Source organism: Rhamphochromis sp. 'chilingali', assembly GCF_963969265.1.
Source record: "Rhamphochromis sp. 'chilingali' genome assembly, chromosome: 14".
NCBI lineage: Eukaryota > Metazoa > Chordata > Actinopteri > Cichliformes > Cichlidae > Rhamphochromis > Rhamphochromis sp. 'chilingali'.
Window position 1 is genome coordinate 28,541,354 of NC_137941.1, and position 24,791 is coordinate 28,566,144.

At 43.3% G+C, this 24,791-nt stretch overlaps 1 pseudogene across 1 annotated transcript; it reads left to right on the plus strand.

Moving 5' to 3' along the window:
- The first annotated feature begins 309 nt into the window (after window positions 1–309).
- Window positions 310–23,752, plus strand: LOC308410440 (sperm-tail PG-rich repeat-containing protein 2-like; annotated as a pseudogene). Its single transcript has 4 exons — window positions 310–661; window positions 984–1,453; window positions 17,344–17,659; window positions 23,705–23,752. The product of its transcript is annotated as a sperm-tail PG-rich repeat-containing protein 2-like (transcript).
- Window positions 23,753–24,791: the final 1,039 nt, after the last annotated feature.

The window sequence follows — 24,791 nt, forward strand, 5'->3', positions numbered from 1 at the left end:
GGACTTAAATACAACAGGTGAGCGAATAATGGTGCACAGGTGCTGCAGCGGGAGCTTGGAAAAGCCACGCCCACTCCGGGAGGAGGCGAGCAAAATTAATGCTCACTAGCACAACAACCACGCACGAGGGAGAGAAAGAAAAATAGAACAGCAGGAGGAGAAGAGAAAGTCAGGTGTTCCACTTGGAGAGCAGTTGGTACTATGACAGATATAAATATGTAGGAGCTTGTATTCTTCTTCTGAATTCTCCCATGAACTTCAGTTCTCAGAGTGCCACGTCTCTCACTCGCCTGTCTTGTCTCTGTGGTCCTTCTGCTTACTTCTCCTCCTCCGTGTGTGTTCGGTCTGCAGTTGCCATGTAACAATATGTGGTAACCAAGCAACTATGCAGGCGAAGTAACCAGCGCAGTCCTGACAAAGGGGAGCACAGGGCAGGCATTTTTTAACCTTGGTGCAGCATAATTTAATGAAAGTACAGCTACACCCTATGGCAGAATAAAGGAGTATTTATTGTGTAATTAAATTTTAGCGAGACTACCACTCTGTGAGTTAAACATGTACGGACGGGCTCCAAGAGTGACCTTCATGACAGCAGGGGGTGCATCGTCTGCTGTTGGTCCCGGATCATACAATGTGAGCCAGTCCAGTTACAAGATATCAGGTACTTACAAGGAAAAATATCTGTCCTTCCAAAATCATTTTTTTTCTTCAGAAAACTGTAAAACTTTAAGTTAAATTAAATTTAGCTAGCTTGCAAAGAAAGAACGTTGAATATTTAGGCTTACAGATTTGAATCTGCTTATACACTTTCAATTGATAAAAGTTAAATTAATATGTCTTGGAAGTATAACTCAATATGTAAGCAAAAAATGTTCCTGCTGCTTTGTTGTTTCACAGTTACATAAGTGTATTAGAAAATAAAGCGTCCTGCAAGCTTGCAGTCATTTGTATATCTTACCTTGGGAAAATGTTCACTGTTGCAGATGGCTATGCACCATTCCTTTCCTTGAGTGCCAGGCAATCAATATTCTCCAAAGACGGTGAGAGTTTACTAGGACCTGGACACTATGACTGCTCACCTGTCAAGTTAAATGTCCATGGTGGCAGCAGTCTTCAGAACCGCTCCAAGCGTTTTGAGGATGTGGTGTCAGAGGTTCCAGGCCCTGGGGCCTACAATGTGTCGCCTGCTTCAAAAAAGGCACACAGGGCTGTGACAGCTAATGTAGGACACCCTGGAAGGCCTGGCAACAAAGTGGCTAAAGGTCTCCGGCTAGCTCTTCAGTCAGACATTCCATCCATTCCCTCCCCGGGCCAGGCCTATGGCTATGAAGAGGATGCCCGGGGTGTCCTCCGTAAGCAACAGCCCCCTCCTAAGGACACAACCTAGGAGGCCAGCCTACTACAGTCCGCTGCTGGAGACGAGTTCTACACAGAAATATAAAGGGATTGTAAGGTTCTTTTGATTTGGAAAGAAAAGTAAGCGCAGACAGAGTCCTAGGAGGTCCAGGCCAACGAAAGTTCAGTGTCCTCATCTGACTTACTGGGCCCGCCTGGACCTGCAGCCATGCTGGTGCTTTTCTGGACTACAGGATTATTCAGTAACCACACCGTTAGCAGATTTACTAAATGATAAATGAATGATTCCTTGGAGTACATCTGGCTGAGGATCTTACGTGGTCAGTACACACAAACAAAACAGTGAAGAAGGCGCAGCAGCGCCTCTTCTTTCTCAGGAGACTGAAAAGATTCGGCATGAGCCCCCGCATCCTCAGGACCTTCTATCACTGTGCCATTGAGAGCATCCTCACTGGATGCATCACCACCTGGTATGGCAACAACACCGCCTACAACTGCAAAGCTCTCCAGCGAGTAGTGCGGTGCTCTGAACGGATAATTGGAGGTGAGCTTCCCTCCCTCCAAGACATCTACAGGAAGCGCTGCCTGAGGAAAGCGGGGAGGATCATCAAGGACTCCAGTCACCCCAGCCATAAACTGTTCAGACTGCTTCCATCAGGAAGGAGGTTCTGCAGCATCCGGTCCCGTACCAGCAGACTGAGAGACAGCTTCTTCCACCAGGCCATCAGACTGCTGAACACGTCATAGACACCTCAGCTTCACTGCTGGAACTTCAACATTATGCACTCCACACTGTATATAAATGCCACTTGTTTTGCACATATTCAACTCTGTATATTTTATTATTATTATTATTTTTTTTTTTTTTTTTTACTATTTAATTTGTAAAAATGTGTATACACACACACACACACACACACACACACACACACACACACACACACGTAGGAAAATATTTAGTATACACATCCAGAAATGCATACACTATTATATATTGTACATATATTTATTAGTTTCAGGTTGGCCATTCTTGTATTTTGCTCGTTTGTGTTGTTGTGTTTGCACATCTCTGTTGCTTGTGGGGCTCGCACACAAGAATTTCACTCGCATGTGCTGTGCCAGTGTGCCTGCACATGTGATGTGACAATAAAAGTGATTTGATTTGATTTGATTTGATACATGATAATATTGATGATAAACTGATGATAAGTGATGCAGACTAATGAAGTAATGATGAAATAATGACAGTGCATGTGAATGATAACACAGTGACAGTAAAACAACATTCCTTGACCTGACAACTCCTCCTCTTGGGCTCACTTGTGAGGCCAACCTTCACCAGGATTTGTCTCACTCCTCCGTCCAGCCTACAATCTCCCTCAAAGGCATCATTGACTCAGGCGCAGCTGAACCAGCTGAGCCTGAGCTCAGGGCTCTCTCCAGCATCTTTACTAAAACTCGCCGGGCCAGAGGGATGAGACAACATCCGATCATTAATATACCAAGAAAAACAACAAAAGAAAACATGGCAGACATAACAACACTCTTCCATTGCCCAAAGACAGACGTGAACCAGTCTCCCGGTCCAGTGTTCACACCTGATTGCTCATGCATGGTTTTAGATAACATTTTCAGACTCTCAAGCGCTCTAGTAACCGTACCGTCTGGGGCCGTATTGTTGGGTATGAAAGTACAGCACATGTCCCCAAACATGGCACACACACCACCTTTCTCAGCCAACAACATGTCCAGGGCCATTCGATTTTGGATTCCCATTAACGACGTCGGGCCTAATTGTTCCGCAAGGCCTTCTACCGCGTCCCTAGTGAGATTAGAGAGTCTCAGCACATTATAATGGACATAGTTAATGCGATCAACATTTTTATTTGGAGTTATCCATAGAAACACACTTTCAAAGCCGGACGCTATCTGATTAACTAACTTATACTCATCTGGAACTCCCCTGGGAACTCCTATTGAGTCAATCCAGGTTGGCGAGTCCCATCTTGGGTCATATTTATGCATACCCCTTATACTTCTCCTACGTCTGGCTGTCAACACACCAGTGTCCTGCTGTGGAACTGTTTCTACTTTATTTCCTATAAGCATCAAAGGTGCACCTAGGCGCACCAGAGCACATGTCCCCACACTCCCCAGGGGAACCTGCACCAAAAGGGTGTACTGCCCACAATAATAATATAGCCCACCCCTTGCCCAGGTGCCTATAATTGTGTTTGAGTCACTTACATTATTGGTAGTCCTGCCTGGGATCGTCCTCTGACACCAGCTTGGATCAATCCTTCCTAACGTATATTTCACGCTGTCTGTAGAGAACTCAAAACATGTATAATTATCTTGTTTAGGTGTGAATGAACCTGGTTGTGTACTTTTATCAATTGGCGGATATAAACCTGACAAAGTGGTGCAGTTACCTGTGTTCACCGCCTCTCTAGTTAATCTCAGCATACAATTATAACCCCACTCATCCTCTGGATACAGAGGAGCGGGTTCAGTGAACAGACGAGGTCCAGCTGTAGCACAAGCAACACAATCAACCACTTCCTGCTCTTTAGCATTTTGAGCCACCCAGTCTAACCAAAGATTCCTATCACCGAAACCTGTGGCACGCTCTATTAACTCTTGAGGTTTTAATCTAGTGTAATCTGCGGCAACAAGCCATTTCTCTTCTGAGTCCTTGTAAGTAACTGTCTCTAGGGGACCCATTTGCTCTGTGAGATTCATTGCAGTGTCGTTCCCTATCGGTTTAGATCTTGGATTGAATAAGTTCACCCGAATTACCCCTGCTGGATCTGTCCCTGCTTTATCTACCCCTATTACTAGATAGAACGCACCCCCCTCATACCCCGCTTCAGGGAGTTCGTTCCATGGTCCTAGGGAAAGAGTGACAGGGTTATGTGTAACAGAATAATCTTTCTGAATGGCTATCCCTTCAAGGGCCTGTGGCACTGTTGGCTGCCATCCTACTCCTGTCCAAGCAACCACATCCTGCCAAGAACACCACTGATCCGTTATATAACTGTAAATGTCTCCTTCCTTTGATGGGCCCCACACCGACTTAGGGTAGCATACCATAGGGTGATAACAAATCCACACATCATATGTTCTCCAGCTGCTACCGTCTCCTGGGCATCTAATTACCTCACACAAATCGAATGTGAATGCCGTCGTGGACCTCTTAACATACCCAAACTCGACTCCCCCACTGGCTTTGAGACACCCATCGTTCCCACCTGAGCCAACCTCGTGCTTGAATTTTCTCGACAACTCGATCGGTTTGGACTCTGGAGCGGATAGACCTCTGCGTCTGGGCAATTCACCTGTCTGCCAATAAACAAACAAACAAGTTATAACACTTACCAACCCCAACGTCCCCGTTATTTTCCAATTTTCCCACAGTTTCATGATCACTGTTCCCAGGCTCTTTTTACTTTTACTTTAAACTTTGCGATAAGAGTATAAGGTTATGAGTATAAAAGTATGCGATTAACGTACAAAACTATTACGATTCCTTTAAACTATCAATTACTTTAGACTAGAGCCCTAGCCTATTAGGAGCCTGGAATGAATTGATGCTTGGCGCGTGACGCTCCTCTTCTTTCTTCGTCTCCCCAGGTAGACTGCTGGGGAGAACCGCTGCACAGGGGGAGAGGATTATGCCTCTATGTTCCCCCCGTGTTACTTTGGGTGGAGCGTATCTCGAGTAAGCTCTCGTCCGCCACTGCACATTGAGACCAATGGAACCAGGTCTCACCCTTTCCCTTCAGCCGAACCGCGCTGGTGGTACGAGCCGTCACTTTTGGAGCTTGGCACGCTCCCTCCATCCCTCAGGTTCTCCGGTTCCAACACTGCTGTACTATGTCTGCTGTTCCTCAAGATGATCCCTGATCCTCCTCTTGCACCTGGCTTCCCCCGTGTGTCAACTCCCTACTAAGACCTGTACAAGAACGTTACACATTCTCTCTAAAACAATCTCCTGCCAACCTGTAAGCTGGTGTAAAAACATCAGTCAGCAGTTACATGTTAAGCTCATTTAACTCCCAGCTCCACCTGGAACCTGTATCCTGGAAAACAAATCTGTTAAATCAAACATCTTATTTACAACCAACTATAGATCATCAAAGTGATAAAGTATTCAGCACCACAGACAAGTATCATGTTCAGGATTTCCCAAATCATTACATCACTATTATTGCCGCAATTTATTTTATCCCAAATTTAATCCGTGACTTCCCTTAAGCAATGTCACTCCACTTGTTTTATCCCTATAAGCGCCATCTTAAACTGTTCCATAGAAACTGCATCTCTTATTTGTTTTCTCATGTCACTTGTCTGTTTTCTACTGAATCCTCCACATACACTCTTAACAAAAGCAAAACAAACATTAGCAAACCACATTTGACCATCTCGGGTTAGGCGTCCGCCATCCACATTCCAGAGGTCCTGTAAAAACATTTCCTGTAAAAAGAATCACACTGTTTTCAAGACAGGATGTGTCTCCCACAGTTTAATAGCAGCACCAACTCATAACCTATAAACACCGCTTCTTCACACATAAGCCCAGAAATCCTGTAGTAGGAAAACATTATTAGCAAACATTAACCACTTGTCCAGTTATAAATCACATATTCAAAGCACATCCAGCCCTGTCATGCTGTAGAGAAGAAAATGCAAATGTTAACGCTGCGCAGGTGTGTACACACTTTCTCACAGTTATCTCTGTGAGCAACACAACACAAACCCCTGAACAACGACCCTGGTAGATTCACAAACACAGAAAGTAACATTTAAAAGTTAAATCGTCATGCAACCTCAGATGTCGCTGTCATCTTTCTGCTCCTGTAAAAAGAAACACACATAAATTCATCCACCCTTTTGTCCCATCTAGGTGGAGGTTAACCTTGAGTCGTGGTCAAGTCTTGTCAGCTTTTACCAGTCAGTCAGTTTGTTTCTATTCCCAGTCTTTCATTCATTCATCCATTCATTCCTTCTTCTTTGCTGATAGTGGAAACCATCGCCGCATTTAGATTTCCGCCCTCAGCAAAATGACGTCATTCATTTTTTATTTTCCAAAGGAAAATAGTTCCTTATGTTTTAGACTGGATTGAATCGCTACAATCCTTTTAGACAGGGACTTACGACCTGATCAGGTCCCCACAGGTAGCTTTCTCCTCAGCCAGTTGTAATCTGGAAAGCCCACCTTATATTTGCTCTTCCCGAGAATTTGTCACCGCTGTTATTCACTGTTGCAGGCCTGCTTAGAACAAAAATGAAAAAAAGAGAGCTGATTATTAGCTCATGAAAACACAAAACAAAATCACCTGACAGGTTTTCTCTAAGTGCACTGTTACAAAAATAATGGGCCCCCTCTTAGACATGTCCATGTTTACTAAAACTCCCTCTATTAAAAACAACAACCCGAACCTAACTGACAGAATCAACCCATCACCACAACAACCTCAAAAACCCTAAACACACAAGTATTGCCACCACATAATTTCACCTCCTCAGTACACCGAAAGTCTTGTTAAAACCACACAATTTGCACACAACAATCACCCCCTTTATGCACTTTAGCATACTTCGATTCAACATAAGACATAACCCCCTTACGACAACATATAATCACTAAACTATAAATTTCCTATCCAAATCTGCACTCCTGAACAGTCTGTCATGCTTCCTCTCCTGAAAGCTTCAGTCACACACACAGGAAGTGTTAATCTTTATTTTCTGCTTGTGTATGTGAATTTCCATATGTTGCTTTTGCAGTGTTTCAGACTCCTCCACAATTCTCCACTTAAGCCGTCAGTTTTTGTTAGGGAGTTTTTATTTATTTTATTTATTATGCTTCAAAAGTTATGTTACACATATTTCACCAGACACAGTTTTCGGTAGAAACAGGAAGCTGACCCTGTGACACTGACAAGAGACCAGTACAGAAATACATATCCGCAGAAGCTGACTGGCATTATATTATTCTTAGAAATTGACTTGCAACACACATACTTTGTGACACACACACACAGCTTACACACAGCTTATACTCAGACCTGCGTAACAGGAAATGTGATTATATTTGCATATTGACGATGTAACTTATAAAAATAAACGAATACTGCAGTTCGGTGTGATTTGCTCTGAGCTTTTCACCCGTGCCGCACGTTGTCAATCTTAAGTGTCTCAGTGTTGTTTACTCACCTGACTGTTTGTTAACTGTAAATCTCTGACATTTAATTGGTCCTTCAAAGCCGTTAATGGACTGGTATTAATAATAATATTATGCTCCATTTCACAGTGGTATCCTTCCTCAAGTCCCGACGCCGTGACAAGCCTGCGTCAAAGTCTCTGCAGAGCGCCCTCCAGGTAGGGTTGAAAGTCCACGGACGCTAAAATTCGGGTCCTGGCCGACGTTATACAGGCCCACGGCTGTGGGACTTGAAGGAGGACGCCCGACAGACCGGCAACAGCGAAGCCAGGTGATTATTCCACATTTGACACACCTTGCGTAAAATTATCGGTGTTTAGGGTGACACTGTTCCAAGAAAACTCGTCCTACGGGGACTGGCAGTTTTAAGACTCGCTTGTAAGACGAAACTGGCAGTGTAATAGACACTCGTTTCGCAGTTAAAAAAGGCTGGAAGTCTAAATTTACTAGAAGGTAAAGTTTTAAGACTCGCTTGTAAGACGAAACTGGTAGTGTAATAGACACTCGTTTCGCAGTTAAAAAAAGCTGGTAGTCTGAATAAGAGACTCGCCTGTAAGACGAAACTGGTAGTGTAATAGACACTCGTTTCGCAGTTAAAAAAAAGGCTGGAAGTCTAAATTTACTAGAAAGTAAATAAGTGTACGGAAAGTGTCAACTAACATAGGATAGAAATTGCGCGCATAAATTGTTTTTACTGTTCTGTTGGTGGAGTAAGTTGATTTAACAGCACATTAAGGTGGCTGAACTACTCCACTGAATTGTTTACCATTGATTGCTCATGTACTGGCTGGGTGAGGAATCGGTTGTGCGTCATCACGTAAAAACGACAACCGCTTTCAAGAATAGCTTGAAAGTAGAAGGCTGTTGTTGTTCTCCCTCCTCACTCTTCGTGCCAGAGACAGCATCACGGGTCTGTGTGTAACTAACTCAATAAGATACATTGTAACCAAACCTTCTACAAAACTAAACTAAATGGGTAATAAATCTACAAAACTCACTGCTGACGAGCAGTGGTTAGAGAAAATTTCTGCCGGCGCTGGTCAAAATTAGTACAAATGGTTTGCGGTCCCTCTGCAGTAACTATTTTAAGAGGAACCTTACAAACAGAACTAAACAATGAAATATAGTTGGCATGACGATCATGCCCAGATTGTATAAAATAAATAAAAGGAAATCATTCACATGAAAACCTTTTCTATAAAAAAGAGAGATGCATAAGGTAGATTAAGGCTGTCTCATTGTTCAGCCAAGGAAAGTGTGTGAAAAGGTAAATGTCTACAGCCTGGATGAGGGTGAAACTGCAGATCACCCAAAGCCCTTGATGGATACAAAATAAAATATAAAAATATAATAATAAATTACTTGGTTCGACATGCAACAGAGAGAATGAATGTGACTGAAGGTTGGATCTGAGATGAGGCAAACAGAAGACCAGTCTAAAAAGTAGGCACAAACCTGTTCAGAGAAAAAGCAAATTTGTACAGATTGGATGAATTCTAAATTATCTGTTTGCTGAGTAAGATGATCCTAACTATTAAATTGGCTCAGTAGTAGTATAGTGATTTACACTGATAAAATGTTGTAATATACTGTTGTTATTATATAGAAAGAAAAAGATGATAATATTAATAAAAATATAATATTAATCATAAGTGGCACCTAGTCAGTATGATGTGAGATGGATAATTGTTATGAAGTAGTCTGCATCAAGCTTAAGGTTTGCTCAAACTCAGTATAATGACATATGAGATGAAGAAAATAAAGGCAATATCTAAACCAATTAGGTGCATAGAGGCACTTAACCTGCTTGAAAATCTGTCATTTATCCTAGATAAATATTACTGAGATGTAGAGCACATTTATAATGATATTTAATAAGCCAAACCCTGTAGATAATAGCTAAAGCTACAAGATTGAGAAGCTGATTTAAATATGTGGACACTACTAAGCTAATGAGCGAGTTAAAAGTTTTTATTTATTTGTTTCAGAGCAGAAGCTGCATAGGGGACAGCACAGGGAGCTGTCTATCAGTGAATAGAAAACACACATACACAAATTGTTACATGTGAAATTATTTTTGGAAAGACTCAGAAGTGAGATGGTTTTGAATTAAGAAATCAGTGAAAAGATGCATGAATTAAACCTGATAATAACATACAGAGGCAATGAAGGAAGCAGCTTACACTCACTGAACATTAACATGCATAGGAAAAGAAATGAAGACCTGCTTACACTTATACACATAACATGAGTTGGTATTTCTGACCAGAGAGAGGGAAACGGGTAGTTTAAGTACTCAGGATAATAATGAAAATGTCTTAGTTGTGTTTCTTCAGGAGCAAAACAGACCTGGATCAATTCTTTGGAAAACTAGAAGGTATCTAGGAATGCCTCAAGTGAAAACGTAATGAACAACAAAAAAAAAAAACAAAGACGAAGAGGCAAAGAGCAATAAATGACATAACAGAACAAATCCCACCTGTGGTGGCAAATCCACACACCATTTTAAATCAAGTAATACAAAAAGCACAGTGGTTATCCAATGCTTTCTTTTCTGTACCACTACACACTGACTCACAAAAGCTACATTTGGATTCACTTTTGACAACCAGAAGTATACCTATACAAGGTTGCCTCAGGGATTCCAGAATAGCCCCACTCTTTATGCAGAAGCTCTCAGAAAATCCATGTCATTTTGCACGCTTCCTGCCCCAGGTAAATTCCTGCTATACGTTGATGATATTTTGATTACAGGCTACACACAGACGGATTGCAAAACAAACACACTGACAGTTTTGCAACATCTAGCGGAGCATGGCAATTGTGGAGCCAGGAGATAACATACCTTGGCCACAGACTGACAGGACAAGGCCGACAGCTGTTAGACAGCAGAAAAGTAGCTGTACAAAACGCTCCTAAGCCTGTCACAAAACAACAAATGATGAGTTAGTTAGGTCTCTGCAATTTTTGCAGATGCTGGATACCTGAATATGCTACGTTAGCTGAACCATTGCAAAACTTAGTTTATGGAAAAAATCTAGCACTGACAGATAAAATAGAATGGACACCACAAGCTGGTTTCGTTAACATCTTTGTCAGACGGTTCAGCGTTCAAAAATAGTCTCGGGCGAAACTGTGTAGGTTATGCAGTAACCACAGCAGACACCATTTTAGAAACAAAAGCCCTTACTTCCTCTTTTTCAGCACAGAGTGCAGAACTAACGGCTGTTATACGTGCATACTGCGCAAAGGTCAAGATATATATATTCACACTGACAGTCAATATGCGTTGCACACCAAAAAAGATAATTCAGAAATTACTAAAGGCAATAACTTCGCAGGCCAAGCTGCGAGGAAGGCTGCACAGCAACCAATACGAACTTTAATGTCTGAAACTTCACAGCTAATACCACTTGATGTACTTAAAGATGAATAGAAAGCCGCACCTATCGCAGAGCAAAAGAAGTGGTTAAAGTGTGGAGCACGGCTACAAAATGACCTAATGACCTGTAATGGCGAACCAATACTGCCAAAATTGCTACACAAGACAGCAGCATTAGTGACACATAGCTTAACGCATTTGTCAAGGGGTGGAATGATGAATGTCCTCCCCAAACACTTCTATACTCAAAATTTTGAAGCTTCAGCACAAGAGTTTATCAGAACATGCATGATTTGCCAGAAACATAATGCACAGGGAAACCTCAGGCCTAAAAGAGGCTTTTCCCCAACACCACCGCACCCATTTCACACAATCCACATGGATTTTATTGAACTGAACGAATGTCAAGCATCAAAATACGCTCTAGTAATTGTGGATGTGTTCTCAAAATGGCCAGAAATCTATCCAGTAAAAAGAGCAGATGCAATCTCAGTAGCAAAATGTTTATGCAACCATTTTATTCCTACTTACGGCATTCCTACTCTGATAAGATCAGACAATGGCCTGAGTGTTTGGGCCTGGTGAAGATGTGGATGCGACTAACCCAGGGTTCGCAAAAGCTCACACCCTTTGAAATCGTTCACGGGAGGCTATTAATAAGTCTATAGGAGAAACCACTCTAGCAGAGTGGATGACTAAATTATTTGAGAATAAAGAGATTGTGCTAACAATAAACTGCCGAGCGATATCTCTCCAGTTTCTTGCAGGTTGCAACCAGGTGATTGGATCCTGATCAAAGTACTCCAGAGAAAGAATTGGAGTTCACCAAGGTGGGAAGGCCCATATCAGGTCTTACTTACTACACCAACTGCCTGCAAAATAACAGAAAGACCATCTTGGATCCACCAAAGCCACTGCAAAAGAGTGAGTGACAACACAAGCATAGACGCCGGTTCCCCTGACTCCTAGGTGTTCCCTGGTGGAGGAAAGGGCTGTTTGGGTATATCCCGCTCTTTTGTCTTCTCGCCAGTGGTCTACTCACCTGGAGCCCGGGTGTGCCTGGTCATCATGAAGAACCTTGTCCTCATAATGGCTGGCATTGCGCTCCTAGTGAGCCTACTGATACTCACCTGGAGAGACAAGGACCCACAGCACCACCTACAGAAGAAATGGTCATATGACAACTTACACCTAAAGGATATGGATAAAGAGCACAACCACCCCTGACTGAACAATGCCTGGTACCGGTACATCTACAACCGAGTACATACAGAAGACAACCACACTGGCTGCTACGTCTGTTCTCACCTCCCAACAACAGCAATGCAAGCCACCCTGTATGGAAAATCACCCAGCCTTTCCGAAGCCCTATGTATATTCTACAAAGCCAACAGCAGAACATGTTCCCCCGAAGACATCTTCTTCTTCAAGGTTGAGTTAAAAAGACAAGTCACAAAAACCGACCTGCGACGGTGTAATGGAACACTGATCAACTATAAACCTAAGGAGGTAGTATTTTGTGCATCAGAGGTCTCAGACTGGAACTACAGCTGTGATGACCGATACTGGGTACACCTGTATGCGACCAATGACAAGGGAAAATCTTTCAACGTCAGGAGGGAACCAGGAATACAACATCCAATGTGTTTCACCTTCGCATACGGCAACAGAAAGCTGGGGAAGAACCAAAACTGCTCCCAGACTTTCCGGATGCCGCAGGACAGAAAGGCACGGATAAGCTTCCTGAATGGCACATATTGGGTGCAGGGTACAGCTTGGGCATATGGCTCAAAGACATACTTCACCATCCCACCCAACAGCACCGGACTCTGCGCCCCAATTTTTGTGTCGGACCACACATTCAGAATATTCCATCAGGACCAACCAAGACGCAAGAGGAGCACTGATGACGTGCAACCACATGATCCAATCTGGGGCAGTGATGTGCCAGCGGAGTTCAACTTGTGGACCACCGGACAGAAAGTCCTGCACTCACTGTTCCCATGAATCGGAGATGGAAAAAACATGCTAAGAATTGAGACTCTAGATTACCGATTTGGACTTTTCCTGAACAGCTCAACAAGGATAAACAAGGCTCAGAATGAGGAAATCGACGCGATCAGAATAGTGGTCATGCAACACAGAGTCGCCCTGGACATGATTCTCGCTGAGAGAGGGGCCTTTGTGTCTTATTCAACACCACTTGCTGCACCTATATTCCAGATAACGTGCATTCCTTGACCATGACCACCGCCCTGGAGAAGTTATGACAACTGAGTAATGCACAGCAACAAGACTATGTCATGAACACAGAGAACTGGCTGACCTGGCTACTGAGCGTCAGCTGGACGACCCTCGTGATCAAAGGACTTGTCTTGATAGGAGTTCTTCTTTTACTGCTTTGCATGTTCTCAACATGCATTCTACCCTGTATCAGATCAATGATTGGCAAAATGGTACAGGCCACAGTGATCACCTATGTTGGACTGCCACAAGAAGATGAACCGGACGAAGAAGATTTAGTATAGGAACACACACACACACACACACACACACACACACACACACACACACACACACACACACACACACACACACACACACATACTGGATGATGCTACAATTGAAAATGTTATAAGCAAGTGATTGTTAGCTGATAATAAAGTATGATTGAAGTGGTGAAATACGGTAACAACAGGGAGGGATGTTAGGGATGTTTAATAATTTTATTTATTAATTTTAATAAATAAAATTAATAAATAATTTTATTTATTATGCTTCAAAAGTTATGTTACACATATTTCACCAGACACAGTTTTCTGTAGAAACAGGAAGCTGACCCTGTGACACTGACAAGAGACCAGTACAGAAATACATATCCGCAGAAGCTGACTTGCATTATATTATTCTTAGAAATTGACTTGCAACACACATACTTTGTGACACACACACACAGCTTACACACAGCTTATACTCAGACCTGCGTAACAGGAAATGTGATTATATTTGCATATTGACGATGTAACCTATAAAAATAAACGGATACTGCAGTTCGGTGTGATTTGCTCTGAGCTTTTCACCCGTGCCGCACGTTGTCAATCTTAAGTATCTCAGTGTTGTTTACTCACCTGACTGTTTGTTAACTGTAAATCTCTGACAGTTTTCTTTCCCAAATTTGCTAACCTAAATTTTAAGTTCCCACCTTATTAACAGCATTCCTGGTCCTCAGCCAGAAGTTAGGGCCCACTTCTCAGGTTTATGGAGACATGGCGCTGTGAACAATTCAACCAGAAACTTGCCTTGACATGTCCAGTCATGTTAACCTATAGGTTTCTTCCGACCGGTGCACGTGGAGAATTGATCCAGGTCTGTTTCGCCCCTGAAGAAACACAACTAAGACATTTTCATTATTATCATGAGTACTTAAACTACCCGTTTCCCTCTCTCTGGTCAGAAATACCAACTTATGTCATGTGTATAAGTGTAAGCAGGTCTTCATTGCTTTTCCTATGTATTTTTGTTAATGTTCAGTGAGTGTAAGCTGCTTCCTTCATTGCCTCTGTATGTTATAGTCAGGATTAATTCATGCATCGTTTCACTGATTTCTTAATTCAAAACTATCTCACTTCTGATTCTTTCCAGAAATAATTTCACATGTAACACTTTGTGTATGTGTGTTTTCCATTCATTCATGTAATTGTCAGTTATTTTCTCTCTTCATTTTACGTTCTTTTTGTTTACCTCTTTAGTTTTCTGGTGGACATCTCTAAACACCATCACGAGTTCAGGCTTTCGTTTCAATCCAATTATACCCTGTATTCTCACAGTCGAACTCGTCCGGCTTCACCTCTCACTGGTCCCTGTCCTCTTCTCTCAGTGTCCTTTTGTTGTCTTGAATCCTCCAGCAAACACAATCCGTTTCTTCTCTGTTTCTCTTCAGTATTTTCCTTTTGGCTTAAGTCCCAGCCTGAGTTTTTTCTGTGAAAGAAGCCTCTAATGTCCATTCTTATATTTCAGTACATAACTGAAACTGATTTAGTCGAGGAGGGTAAGAACAGCCTGCCCTTTCGCCGTCCATGTTTCATCACGCGGTTTCTTCTTTTCTGTTGATCCTTTCAGTCGTCTCTTTCAAGATTACTCCAAGCATGGCAAATCTGACAATCAGTGTCCAGTGCTTTCCCACCGTTCAACTGCCCAGCCTGTAATTCACAGTGCATGTTTCCATCTCGTAGTTCCTTCCATGCTGCTGGTCCCGTCAGTTTGGTTTCAGTGTTAACGGTTCAGTTGCACTGTCTTTTGGCTGCTTGTAAATTCTTCTCACGTCCACGATGTTCTGTTGGTCTTCATCAGGAGATTAACTGTCCTTTGAGCTTCTTCTCAGGTTGGGGACAAGTGCGAGGTCAAGCTGTAAAATTTTAAGCCAAAATCTGGCCTTTTTCTCCCAATTATGCTACTCTACTGGTTTTGGCGCCGTACTCAAAATTCCAGGTTGAGAGAAGTCCACCTTTTAGTCAACCACACCACAAGAAACAGGACAAAACAGCTATATTCAGCTTATATTCATAAAACTAAAGAAGAAATTGGAGGAATTAAACAAACAGAGAAAGACCGAGTTGAACAGTTAAACAAATAGAGAAAAACAGTTTCCCCCTATTTTCCTTTAATACTAAATGGGCACATGCGCTGCCCCCCCCTCTTCTCTCTGTCTCTGTCTCTCCTCACACACACACTGCGGGGTTAACCAAGCCCCCCTCTTTGCAGCTGCTTGAGACAGAGAGAGAGACGCTTTTCTTTTTTTTCACCACACACGAAACCTAACCTTTAAGCAAAATAAGCGCTGTACACCGGTAATTTACACTCTATTTACATACACGGGCCCGTATAGACATAAACACGCCGCCTGCCAGAACAGCTTATCTTATTTATTTCTCTTTTTATTTCTATACCGGTATTCCTGAGTTTTTGACTAATTTGAAAGCTCTAAGCCTAGGCTCCACCTTGGTTCACAGAACCAGCCTTGATGATCAATAACCCCGCGTCGGGAACGCCCTCGCCGGCCGCGGTCAGATTTCTAAACACTAAAGTAATTTATAACTGCAGGTAAGTGCAGCCTGGGTCGCACCCATTCGCCCAAACAGCGCAGGAAAAAGTGATCCTTGACCACTTAGTCTTTCCGGGTGCCTGACCTCCCGCGGGGACCACCCGAGCTACCTGGACGCCGCCAGAGGTAACCATGCGTTCACAGATTACCTGTCGCTGCCACACGCAAGGCGCCTACGCTCTTCGGAGCCACGCTCCAGAACTTTAGTTTATGTTTAAAAGCGTCCCTGGGGACTTTCAGCCCCTCAGTTTTTAATTACCTGACGCCCGAAACCGCGTTTCTACCACCCAATGAGTCCGAATTCCCCTAACCTTAAAGACTGCTTGGCATCTAACTCCACAATCTCACATAAGGCACATAAACCACAAACACCACAAAACACAACACAAAACACAACACAAAACACAGAAACCCCCCTAAAATAAACAGCAATAACTTTTGCGAGAATTTTATCAAACTTTTACCACTAATTGTCCTAATTAAATAAAATCACTACGGACAGAACCCAGAAGAAGGCCCCCACTGAGTGAACATTCAATTTAGTTTTAACTTCCAATTTAGTACCTTTGGATAAAAATTATTCAACAGGTGGTAGGCTACTGACCTTTTATGTCGCGGTTTATGTCACTCAGTTGGCCGCTCCCCTGGATTCCCCCCGTCCTTTGGGCACCCCCGAGGCACTCCGCTCACCGCAGCGCGTCTTCTCTCCCTCCAAACCGGGTTTCGGCACCAAAATGTAAGGTTCTTTTGATTTGGAAAGAAAAGTAAGCGCAGACAGAGTCCTAGGAGGTGTTCAAAAAAGTGATTTATTAAACACACACCCTCTGTACAGTGTGGGAAGCTAGTCTTCATCTCTCTGCTCGTTACAGAAAGCTTTATAGCCATTATGACGTCAGGACAATTCCTGGAACTCCTCTTCTCAGAACAACAACCCTTTCCCAGATGTTTCCAATCATCGGTATTTGGAACAGAAACAATTGTGTCCACAAGTGTGCAGTTTTGTGAGATTGTAGGTCCAGGCCAACGAAAGTTCAGTGTCCTCATCTGACTTACTGGGCCCGCCTGGACCTGCAGCCATGCTGGTGCTTTTCTGGACTACAGGATTATTCAGTAACCACACCGTTAGCAGATTTACTAAATGATAAATGAATGATACATGATAATATTGATGATAAACTGATGATAAGTGATGCAGACTAATGAAGTAATGATGAAATAATGACACTGCATGTGAATGATAACACAGTGACAGTAAAACAACATTCCTTGACCTGACAGGATCCACTTTGGCAACATGACAGGGAGGAGATCTGAGGAGAAGGTGGATGTGGGACCAGCTCCAGGACAATATGACCCCGAACTGGTCCCAGAAACACAGTACGAGAATGTGAACCTTCAAAAGGATCAGAGAGGTAGAGTTGAGCTTGCCATCCCTCGCTACCATGAACTTGTGCCCATGCAGGCAGAAAAGAAGGGAGTTCCTGGTCCAGGCCAGTATCAAATCAGAAGTCAATTTGAGAAACCTGTTGAGCCTGGCGGCCTGCCGAAATTCTCTTCTACCTTCCTCTCAAAAACTGAGGTACAGTCCAGACAGGTCTGTGGTAACCCATGTTGGTTTCAGGATAATATGGTATATTTCAGTTTTATGTATTGGTTTTCGTGTTGCTGTTGCATTGATTTTATGTCAGTTCATTTATTTGTATCTTACTGGGCAGTATTGCAATAACTTTGTAATCCCTCAGTCTTGTCTTTCTCCTCCTGTCTTCTTACACTCACCTTTATGTTATGCCCTTAGCATCTTCCATGTTAGGTCTGCCATGGTTCCATGTTTGTTTGTTTTCATGCTCTGTGTCTCCTGCTCTCTCTCTCTCTCTTATCCCAGTTGTCTTGGGGTTTTGTCTCCCTTACCTGTTCCCATGTTCTTCTTGTGTTTCGTCCTTGTCTTCCTGCCTGTTGTGTTCTCTCGTGTTTGTTTATCCCTGTCCTAGTGTCAAGCTTGCGTGTCCTTGTCTGAGTCTTGCTGTGCATGCTCCTTCCTGTTTTATTTTTTCAGTCCCTATCTGATGTGCATGGTTTTTAGTTTAGCTTCTTGTCTCGTTATGTGCAAATTTCTTCCGGCTGTGTTCCCATGTATTTCCACTTCTCTGATCATCCCACATTGTGTATATTGTCTCTGTTTTCCTTGGTCCTTTGTGAGAGCATCTGTTTACCTCCCATGTGTTTCTATGTTCCAAGTGTTCCAGGTTTCTAGTGTTTAATTTCCCAGTTTAGCTTTCTAGTTTAGTAATTTGTTTGGTTTTCTCACGTTTGTATTATTTTTTGTCTATCAGCCTAAATAAACGGCTTGCCTTCACTTAAAAAAATAAAAAAATAATATAGTTTTTGTGGCCTTTTGTGGCGCGGCAGTTTGTTCTATTCCGACTGTCAAGAGATTTTTGTTTTTATATAATTTGATCAGCTTCATGAAATGTGTTTTTCTGTTTTTTAAGTAATCTACATGTCTATGTGACTTTTCACCTAATAACTTTGTGATGAACTTATTCAGCTACTAAATCACTTCCTGTTTTTAGAGAACAGATGTAGAAAAGGGAAATAACCCGTTGCTTTGGGTCTGTGCAGAGTCAGAGTGACAGGAAATTGCAGGTTTGCAGAGCGTGCTTTTTTGCAGAAGTGAAGCTATAATCTTAAGTGTGCATGTGCTGATTCAGTTGCTCTGAGTGACGTTGTTATTTTTACACACACACACACACACACACACACACACACACACACACACACACACACACACACACACACACACAGACATGTATAAAATAAAAGTACGCAGTTCGCAGTTCGCAGTTCGCAAGGTGCGTTCGTTGCTGCCCACGCGTGTAAAAAACGACTGCAGTCTCTGTGTTTTCTAACTCAGGTGTCTTAGCTGAAGAATTACAGGGTGATTTTTAGAAATCCCCTGTCACCGACGTTGCGGAGAGAGGTGCTCGTGTTATCCCCACCAGTGAGAGTATAGCGCCTCCGGTCCTGGGGTAAGCCGTTAAAACTACTTTTATTAGCATTCATAGCTATAAGAGTCTACGGTTACATTTATCTGTTGTTTTAGGGTTTGACTGCTGTATTCACCTCTCCGTGGCAAATCGCCCAACCTAAATCGGAAGAGTGAAACACCTTCCCAGCCGCTGTTGTGAGGACTCCTCCTCGGTGGAGCCTGCTGTCTTGTCTCGTCTTGTCTTGTTTTTAGCTTGTCTTATCTTCTTTTATTAAGTAGGCTTACCTTTTTCTGGTTCGCCTGTTTTTATTCTATTTTATTCTGGACTGTTGCTCGTACCCACGCTTCTGTGATCAGGCTGCAGCGACTCTCTGCCCGAGTGTCGTGCTGGGACTTTATTAAATCGCCTCGGTTGCTGGTCTCAGCTGGTGGGGAGCCAGACCGGCTTGCGATTGAGAATAATTACTACCAGCACGAGTGGTAGTTTGACCCGTGGGGTATAAGCCTTCCTGCGCGCGTGTGTGTGTGTGTGATTTCTTTTATTAAAGTGTGTTTTAGTTTTTTATGATCTGTAGCGAGCCTGACGCTCAGTGTCCTTTTATTATTTTAACATATTTTTCTGTGTTTTATTTCAGTGAACGGGGGACGGGCCAGTGGCCCTGGGACCTCAGGTGGTGGGTCGTTTTCACACTTTCCTTTGTACAGCACCGGGTGGGCTGCAGTGATTTTCTTTTTGTGTGATTTTCTTTTCGTTCCACGGCTGCTGGTAAGTCCAAGCTCCATGACTGTTTTATTTTCACTTTAGGACACTGTCAACAATGACGCTACATCTTGGTTGTTAATATTTTATTTATTTTTACTATAAATAAAACTGTTTTAATATTGGAGCCAACCTGCCTCAGTGTGCATCCTTGAATCTGTGCGGCCTCCTTTTATTCCTTTTATCTATTTTTCTTAAATATATTTCCTGGGGGTGAAATTCCCCTAGGTGGCGTTGTCATTTTATTATTTCCTTTTATCTAACCCCGTCGACCACTTGGTCACATATAGCAACTTGAAATGCTCCCAAAAATGGCACTACAGCATGTAAAAATATGAAGTAAGCTCTGGCGGACTTGGTTCTATGGTAGGTCTTAAAGGGTTAAGGCTTAGCCTCTATGTCCTTGTCTTGTCTCGTGTGCATTACTTTCCCTGGAATAGCCTCCCACTGTCGTTCTCTAAAACCTAAAAGAGAATTATGGATTTGATCAACTGGTCTCTGAATGCTATTGACACCCTTTTCTCAACGAGAAGTCTGGGCTCGGGAGAGCCTGAGTGCCCTGGAGGGACTTTCCCTGCCGGATACACGATGGACGGGTGGCAGAACTGGAGGATCATGTGCCTGGCGGGACTGTCGATCGAGGACGCTGAAGATATCTATCTATTCGGAACCATGATAACAGGGTTCATGCTGATCGGAGTTGGCTTAGCCCTGGTTTATCGGAGAAATAAGAGAGCGGAACCGGCTGTTCAAACCCCCCCCCAAGGCTGCCCGCTGGAATCGCAATGGAACGAGGCGCAACCTCTCACAACGAACGTAATATGGTCAACACCTAGACGCTTACAGCTGCTGTGAAGGCTCAAAACAACACCATTGAGCGTATGGGGGGATACATCAGAGAGAGGCCTGCTCAAAATGAGACCCTTGAGCAACAGTTGGAATACATCGCGGAACGGATCACTGCAGTTGTGAGGTCTCAGAATCAAAAGAATGATAACACCATGGAACAGAAGTTTGATACCATCATGGGGAGGCTCGCGACTCTCCAACGGGAGATTTAGAGACCAGTGTCGGAGTGTTAAAGAGCAGCCTGAAAATTCTCCTGGGCTGCTCGCATGGAAATTAACAAAATCAACATGAACATTGCGGACCCCCATCACGGCGCCAGCTGCAGGCCCAAGGCTGGAGCCTAACAATCACTCCCTGATAACGACTGTGTTACGGCTATTCTTCCCATCCCATGCAAGGACACCTGGATTGGCTGGAGGACTGTTTACTTAGCCTGATAGGCCGAAGGACACTGTCTCAGCTGAACTATGGACACGCACACACATACACTTACACTGATAGGCACTCACTCATCCCCCCTCCCTTTCCAACGCCTTCGATGCTTGTTTCCTGCGAGGGAACACGGCGGGTCTGTGTGCCGCGCTGAAATGGTAGCGCTGTGCAGGGCGGCTGCTGTGTTCGCCTCGGATTACTCCTCACCCCCCACCCACCCCTGTGGCTTGTCATGTCTTCACAATGTTGTGCTGTGGACATTTATGTGCTTTTTTGTGCAGAGGAGTTTTTTTGTTTCCTGTTCTCATGCTGTCCTACCATGGAAGCATAGCATGAGTAGGGGTCTCTTTTTTTCCTCTTGTACTTTCCCCATTGTAGTGTACATTTCAATGTTTTTTTTCTCTAATTCTACCAATCTCCGACCTGTATCCCCATGTAATGTTTGTGCTATATGTGTAAGGTCGGGGGTGGGGGTGTCCCATTTCACTGCAGGGCAACCTGCATGTGACGAATAAAGCTTTGATTGATTGATTGATTGATTGATTGATTGATGGGTGGATGGAAACAGACCCACCCATGAATTTGATTGATTATGTGAATCGCTTCAGACACAGGTTATATGTTACAGGTGAGCTGGCAAGAGGCATGTTGGCAATCCTGCTTTGGCAGTTAATGAAGTAAGTGTCATCACAAGGGAAGGTTCCGATGCAGATGTCGAACCGGATGAGGGATTGTTGTCTGGGCGCCTGAAGAATTCGGAGACCCTTGAGAACTTGGGGTGTCTTCTGGGGCATTTACCTAATGCTCAGGCAGCTGAACTTGAAGGACTTCTTATGAAGTATTCAGGTTTGTGTGGTGATGTGCCTTCTCGTACAGACTGGGTGGAGCATGATATTGATGTAGGGGAATATTATATTGCCTTAAAATTATCCCTTAAATAAAGTCAGTAAGCAGTTTTCTGACAAACTTGAACAGTTCACTGGATTTTAAGTGAATCAATTTGACTCTCAGACACAATTGTGTTTGTTTATGTAATTACTGTAAAAACAAACCCTATTGTTTATATTCACATTCAGCTTTCTATAGAGTTTCTCCTGCTAAGCGTGAGTATCTGGATGTACATGGTTAAGCATGACATCGCTGGGCCTTCTTCATCTAGTTGGGCGTCTCCGTGTTTGTAAATGGCCTGTATTTATATAGCGCTTTACTAGTCCCTAAGGACCCCAAAGCGCTTTACATATCCAGTCATCCACCCATTCACACACACATTCACACACTGGTGATGGCAAGCTACATTGTAGCCACAGCCACCCTGGGGCGCACTGACAGAGGCGAGGCTGCCGGACACTGGCGCCACTGGGCCCTCTGACCACCAGTAGGCAACGGGTGAAGTGTCTTGCCCAAGCACACAACGACCAAGACTGTCCAAGCTGGGGCTCGAACCGGCAACCTTCCGATTACAAGGCGAACTCCCAACTCTTGAGCCATGATCGCCCTGTACTCACTTTCGAAAAGTTAACCGGGTTACCAAACCTGACTCCTTTCCATTGCCTCGTATGGAGGACTGTGTGGACCAAGTTGGTGCAGCCAAGTAGGTCAGCAAGTTTGATCTGCTGAAAGGCTATTGGCAGGTTCCCCTGTCAAAGAGAGTAATGCCGTTTGGGTTGAGGAATGCACCAGCCACATTTCAGCGTCTTATGAATCGTGTTGTGGCTGGGTTGGCGGGTTGTGCTGTATATTTAGATGACTTGGTGGTCTACAGTGAGTCTTGGGGTTCTCATGTACAGAGAATTAGGGCTCTGTTTGACCGTTTGACGGAACCAAACCTCAAAGTAAATCTTGCGAAATGTGATTTTGCTCGGGCTACTGTAACTTACCTGGGTCGGGTGGTTGGACAAGGGTGTGTCGCTCCGGTCCAGGCTAAAGTGATGGCATTCCAGCATTTTCCACCACCTTCTACAAAGAAGGAATTGATGTGGTTTCTGGGAATGGTGGGGTATTATCGTGGTTTTTGTAAAAACCTTTCCACTGTGGTTGTACCACTCACCAACTTATAAAAGACCAAGGTCCCATTTGTGTGGTCAATGGATTGCCAAGAAGCCTTTGATGGTATTAAGTCCCTTTTGTGTTCAACACCTGTTCTGGCTGCACCAAGATTTGACCACCCTTTTGTTTTGCAGGTGGATGCAAGCTTTGTAGGGGCTGGAGCTGTCCTGTTGCAAACAGATCAACAGGGGGTTGATAGACAAATCAGTTTCTTTTCTAAGAAGTTGAACCGGTACCAGTTATACTACTCTGTGATTGAGAAAGAAGCCCTGTCTTTGATTTGGGCTTTGCAGCACTTTGCTGTCTATGTGGACTCTGGGGTAAAGCCCATAGTAGTTTATACAGACCACAACCCACTGACCTTTTTGCATTCGTTGCGTTGCCCTAATCAGAGACTGATTAGGTGGTCACTGTTTCTGCAGTCCTATGTTTTGGATGTCTGACACATTAAAGGCAGGTGATAATGGGGTTGCACATGCACATCCAATTTCTGAATAGTTTAGTGTACCCTGGGGAGGATTGTATTGTGCTTGCTGGGTTTTGACATTTTCTTTTTTTTTTTTCAGGGAACGGAGATCCTGTGGAGGACTCCGGTCTTATGGGGAGGGGTGTGACGACCCACTGCACCCTGCCTTCCTTTTGGCTCATGTGTGTCTTGTTTGCAGGGATTGGAGAGGCAGAGTTCCCGTTTACAATCAGTGACACTGGCAACACCTGGACCAGCGTGCCAGGAATCTATATAAAAAGCCTTTAGGGCATAGTTTGGGTTGGCCCTGAGACACCAAGTTGGATTCTGGCTGCGTTAGGTTTGGTTACATGCATCATCTTCCACTCATCCATTCCTTCACACACTACTGATGGTACTGATTACACACACCACTGTTTGTTTTTGACAGTAGGGTTTCTTTTCTGTTTTATTTGTTTTAAAAGAATAAAGCAGTTTGGAATACATTCTTAACCATGTCTGAGGTTTTCTTTGTCATGACCGTACGGCCCGGTTCATGACAGCTGCCTGGTAACAAGGCCAACTTGAAAAGCTTGAATCTTCCCTCTGAGTAGCCACAGCAACATTTTGGTGATTAAAGCAATCATGTTATGGTTTTTTTGACACTGTTTTCAATAGGGGTGCAACAATACATGTAGTGGTATTGAACCGTTCGATACAGTGCTTTCAGTTCGGTACATATATGTATCGAACAATACAAAATTTTTTATTTATTTTATCAACTATCAATAAACTCTCTTTTCCAAAGATGAGGTATTTCTCGATCAGACAGATCGAGAAATCACTTTTTTTTATTTTGTTGTTTTAGCAACATTAAATTTAAAAAACTGTACTTTTGAGTTAAAATATATATTTATAATTTTAATTAATGACAAATTAAAAAGGTATGAACATTTTTTTGTATAAAAAAAAACATCGAACCGTGACACCAAAGTATCGAACCAAACTGAACCGTGAATTTTGTGTATCATTTCACCCCTAGTTTTCAGCGAGTCTGACCCAGTGATAGCCAGCAACCACTCAGCAAACAGTGTCAGAATGCACATTTTGTTGCTAGTGACAGGAGGTTGCCAGTGGGTTGTTAACCCTTTTCTAGGCCTGTATAATTGAAAGCATAGAGTACTAAGCACTATTTGACAACCAGTGTT